Source organism: Myotis myotis, unplaced genomic scaffold (assembly GCF_014108235.1).
Source record: "Myotis myotis isolate mMyoMyo1 unplaced genomic scaffold, mMyoMyo1.p scaffold_m19_p_9, whole genome shotgun sequence".
In the NCBI taxonomy this organism is placed as follows: Eukaryota; Metazoa; Chordata; class Mammalia; order Chiroptera; family Vespertilionidae; genus Myotis; species Myotis myotis.
Window position 1 is genome coordinate 87,327,718 of NW_023416401.1, and position 5,690 is coordinate 87,333,407.

At 47.2% G+C, this 5,690-nt stretch overlaps 1 pseudogene; it reads right to left on the reverse strand.

Moving 5' to 3' along the window:
* Positions 1-1,983: 1,983 nt before the first annotated feature.
* On the reverse strand, positions 1,984-2,863 carry LOC118662504 (annotated as a pseudogene).
* Between the last annotated feature and the right edge of the window lie 2,827 nt (positions 2,864-5,690).

A 5,690-nucleotide genomic window follows, 5' to 3' on the forward strand; every position in this document is an offset into this window, starting at 1 on the left:
TGTCCGGCCTGCGGCTGTCTGAGGCTCAAGAAATCATTTGGCCTGGCCCTGCCAAGGCATTAGGGGTGAGTTAATTAAATGTTTGACCAAATATAGCAGACTAACTTTTAAAGATGGTAATTTTGTTTGGCTCATGAATGGTGTTATGAATATCAAGTGGCCCTTGGCAGAAAAAAAGGTTCCCTACCCCTATTATAGAGAATTGAGATAATATTTAAAAAATAATAAATAAAGTGGCCTGCAACCCCACTGCTCAGAGATTGTCACCATGGACGCCAAGTTCTTTTTATCATTCTTTCCCTGGTTGTTAAGAAATAATACTCACTGTAAAACAGTGGTTCTCAACCTTCCTAAGGCCGCGACCCTTTAATACAGTTCCTCATGTTGTGGTGACCCCCAATTTCATTGTTACAAATTGAACATAATTAAAGCATAGTGATTAATCACAAAAACAATATGTAATTATATATGTGTTTTCCGATGATCTAGGCGACCGCTGTAAAAGGGTCATTCGACCCCCAAAGGGGTCGTGACCCACAGGTTGAGAACCGCTGCTGTAAAAGAAAGCAGAAAATGTGGAAAAAGGACAGAAGCAAAACACTATCTCTTATCTCACTGCCCAGATTACCAATGTGGAGACGTGTTCTTACAGAGATTTTCAGGCTGATGTTTTCATCTATATTTAAAACGATTGCAAGCCTGTGTGGCTGAGAGCCGGCCCTGGGCGGATCAGCTGGATTTAGATTTTGCCACCACTGCTAACTAGTCATGGGCAACTGTGACTGTGCAGGCCTCGGTGTCTCTATGTGTAAAATCGGGATGTTACCACGCTCGGCACAGAGAGCTCTGAAGTGGCAGTCATGAGCAGTGCGTCCATTTCTAATGGCTGCCCGACAATTCCCATGCAAACCTAGTGACTTACTCAACACCTGGGTGCTGCCTCCCATTTATGTGCCACTGTTTTTGTGGGTCAGGATGTCAGGCACAGGTTAGCTGGGTCCTCTGTTCAGTCTCACAGGCTACAATCCAGGTGTTGGCTGGAGCTGGGGTCTCAACTGGGGTACTACTGGTGATGTTTTTGGAGCATTTTATAAGTGTTGGGAAATTGAAGCGCACAGGCCTGGTGCCAGGTGAATTGGGTTTAATAACTTAGACCTGCCTAGTTCTTTAAGACTTAGTTCTTCATTGCTTTAACCATTTGCCTATAGGTGGATACTTTGATCGGTTACAATATTTTATGCACAGCATCTTTACATACGGGCACACTGAAGGGGAGTGGGTGAGTAGTAGGAAACATTTCTTCTCAAAGTTTACAATTTTTATTGACTAGAATAAGTTCTGGCGATTGGAACAGACTTTTGAAAGCAGGATGGCGAGGCTAGCCGGTGGCTCCAGAGCCTAGGCTCTCGTTGCTGCTAGAAGACGAGGTCCTTCCTGCAGCACTTCCGAGACAGTCACGTATTGCCACCCTCTCAGATGAGTAACTTCCAGTCACAGCACACAGCAGAAGGGTAGCTTACACAGCGGTTCTCAACCTGTGGGTCGAGACCCCTGAAAATACATCCTGCATATCAGACGTTTACATTACGATTCATAACAGTAGCAAAATTATAGTTATGAAGTAGCCACGAAAATAATTTTATGGTTGGGGGTCACCACAACATGAGGAACTGTATTAGAGGGTCGCGGCATTAGGAAGGTTGAGAATCACTGCAAAAGGTCGTTGTCACTTTGTGTCGAGGAAATAAATGAAGTAGCTCAGAAAATAGCAAAATAAAAAGAAATAAGTGTTCCAGAACAAGCTGTTATATTCATTAGGTATCAATAAAATTGTCCAAAATAAACCAGAAGACCATGGCAAGTTATAGTTGTATAAGTGACGAAATCTGATATTTGCTGTTTAAATTCAGCAGCTGAGAGAATCTTTTTGTAAAGGAGATGAAAAAGAAATGTACACGCATTACTTCCAGGCTGCATTACTCTTTAGAGTTTGGGTATGATTATTACCTTTGCCTTCACGTCCGCATCATGATGATAACCAACACTCTCCTTTCCTGGGCCCGCTCTTCTCCATATAACAGGAAAAACAGTGAACTTTAGTGACAGTGGGCTGAATAGCTAAATGGCCTTCCTTTGAGACAGTTACTTATGTTCTGAAAGAGTGTCAGACCTCGAAGAAGAATCCCCTTTGCCACATGGCCATCCTAGAGGGAATGAGATGAGGAACCCACCTGGATACCAAGTAGTCCTCTGTCCTGGCTGCGTTTTCAGACACATTTAACAGCAGTTTCAAAACCTGAACCTTGGTGCCTCCGTTTCCTGTAAGCAACACTTGGAACTGGCCTGTAATGTAACTGTTCAGCGTGTGCTGGTGGCTGTTGGTAACTGTCATATTTGTTAACAGTCTCAGCCCACCAGCTGCACGGGGAGTTCAGGGGACCGGAGAAGACATCCTCACAGACTTGATTGACGTGTACCTTTATCTTCATTTATTTTCAACGTCCACACTCAGGTGACTCGGTGCCTTTAAAGCCTTCTCTTTATTGCTGTGGTTGGGATCGCCGATTTTGCTTCCAACAATGGGAATACCATCCAATTCACGAAGAATGACGAGCTTAGCTGAAGAGCCCACATTGCTACCCAGAGTGACCAAAGCTTTTTCAATAATTACAGGATGTTCGGTTGACTCAAGCAGATGAAGCAGCTCCTCAAGTGGCTCAGCATCTAGGACATCATCATATGAACCATCAGTTAAATCTTCTGTGGACCAGGCGGGATGCAGCCGTAGCCCCTGACCCCAGTCAGCCTGTAAATGCAATAGCAGGCGTGGCCCGAGGACCAGGCCCACTGCCACCCAGCCCATGTCCAGGTGTTGCCCGTGCCTCTGAGGCCGGGGCCCAGCGCAGGTGTTTGCTAAGCAAGTGGGTTCCACAGCCACCTGAGCTGGAGCTGAACCCTAAATTTTTGAATACTGAATTTTCTCAACTACAAGCGAAATAAAAAAGACTTGCCTGGCAGAATTGCTGTTAGGACTAAAAGGAATAATATAGCCAAAGTCACTGGCATGTGTTAAGTAAGTGTATTATGCACATGCAGAGACTGAGGCCCAGCGCCCTAGAGAGAGGTGCTCAGGGAGGGGTATCCAGTCCCCACACCTCCACATTCACCAGAGCCTTTGATTTCCACTTCCTCGGCAAGTCACACCTGTGCGCTTCCCCTTCTCCAGCGCAGCACCTGCATCCACCCAGGTTGGCTATGACAGGTGTGAGATCTTGTTTTTGTTACCTTTTCCCCCTACAGACTTCAGTTTTGTCTGAACAGAACAGCAGGGAAGGCAGAGAATGTGCTGGGCTTCTCCCTCCCTGTCCCTCTCCACGTGGGGCCTCAGGTCAAGCAAGGCCACTGGTGCTGTTATCTTTTCTGCTGGAGGCGGTAGATGCAGGCCCAGGTCTGGACTAGGACTCTAACTAGTTCTCTCCACCCTGATTTTCTGGTTCCAGGGACTGGAGCCTCTGGGTTTAAATGCAACTCACTGACTTCAATGCATTTGCCCTTTTGAGCAGGAGGCCAAAGATCCTGGGCTCTCAAGCCCAATTGCAGACATAACTTTGAAGGTGTGTCACTGTGCAGTCACCTGGCTGTGACCCTACTTGGCAGCCAGCTCAGGTTCTGGGGGCCATGGAGGGAGGATGGCGAATGCCAGCCTTGTCCACCACCAGTTTGCACATCTGCTAGTTAAAGGCTCAGCTTGTTTGGGGGAGACACTGGGGGCACAAGGACCTTCCAGTGGCTTCCTGTTGCTCTATTCTATATTTAACAGGAGTCCAGAGACTCATTTTCTTCCACCCTTGCCAAGACACTTAACCTCTCCAGGCCTCAGTTTCCTAATCGGCAGAGCAGACCAATCTGATGGTCGTACCTTCCTAACAGGGTTGTCCTGAGGATGAGCGAAGGCTTTTAAGCAAGGTGGGTGTGCACACTCAGTAAGTGTCAGCTCTTAGCAGTCGGATGGTAGGGCCCTGCCTAGGCTGGTTCCAACCACTTTGCTGACTTCATTTCTTCGCCTCCCCCAACTGCTGCAGCCACGTCGGCCCCCGTTGCCCTTCCCGATGCACAGCAGGCGTGTGCCCTCTTGGGCTCCTTCCGAGAGATGCTCCCCAGGTCTTTGTAAGGCAGGCCGACCTTCCATCCACGGTCGGAGGCTACCTCTTCAGGAGGCTCCCGACCACCCCTTGGCCTGCCGCTTTCTCTCTCATGGCCCTGTTTTATTTTTATTTCTCTCATGACACCCTTGAAATTATTTGATGTATTTCTCTCTCTGCTTGTGCATTTTCTGATCCACCCCAGCAAGTAAACCTCTATTTTTAAGAAACTTACTGTTTAGGAAACCCTGAGTGCTTAAAATAGCACTGGACACAGTGAGCGGTCAATAAATGACTGCAGAGTGAATGAATAAGCTGCATGGAAGTTGGCTTAAGTCAGACAGTAAGGCTGATGCTGGTTGAGCTATTACTTGCCTGGTGCTCTGAGCAGAGCTGTACATACTTTTCTCCTTTTAATTCTACAACAGCCCTCTACGGTAGGTAACCTTGTTGACTTGGTCCCACAGATGAGGTGACAGCTCAGAGAGCTTAAATAACTTCTCGAAGGCCACACAGCTAATGAGCAGTAGTGGCTCAGAAAGGCTCTCGTCCGGGGGGTCCTGGTGCTTCCTTGGCCGTCATAGGAATGAGGGCCTGGAACTTTGAAGGAAGCAGAGTGTGTAGATGTGAGAATGACGGGGCTGATGTGTCTTATTTAACCAGTTAACTGCCACACGTCCAAAACGGAAACCATCCCCACATGCCACGATATTTTAAATTTAATTGCATCTATAGACGCTTATGGCGTACAAAGGGTTAAAGCACGCCTTTAGTCATTACTGATCATATTACCATCCTAAATTGAGTGTGAGCCTTAAGCCTTGCCCCCTATCCCCTGATGCAGAGGTACAGGGTAGGAAGAATGGACATTTAAAATTTTTATTTATTTTTAAAAAATATTTTATTGATTTCAGAGAGGAAGGGAGAGAGAGATAGAAACATCAATAATGAGAATCATTGATCAGCTGCCTCCTGCCCACCCCCCAGTGGGGATCGAGCCAAAACCCAGGCATGTGCCCTGACCAGGAACTGAACCATGACCTTCTGTTCATATGTCATTGCTCAACTACTGAACCACACCAGTGGGACAAAACTTATTGATTGATTGATTTTTTTTTTTTTTTACAAAGAAAGAGGGAGAGGGAGAAACATCAATTTGTTCCACTTATTTATGCATTCACTGGTGGGATTGAATCCACAAGCTTGGTGTGTCGGGATAATGTTCTGACCAACTGAGCTACCGGCCGGGGCTGGTAGGTTGGATATTTATGTCCCATTTCACAGGCAGGAAAACTGGGGCTCTCGGCTCAACCATCGATCTGTGTGTGGGATGTCCCCTTGAGGAAGGTCTTGGCTGAGACCCTCCTCCTTGGAGATGTTTGCCTGGACTAGCCTCGGTGAGCTGTTCCTTCTAATGTCACACTGCCCGCATGTCTCCCACCCTAGCACTTGCCCCGGCATGTCGCGTTGCTCATCGCATTGCTTCTCTCTCCTGTTAGATCGGTGCTGTCCCAAGCAGAGGCCACCAGGCCAGGGGCAGTTTTCCTC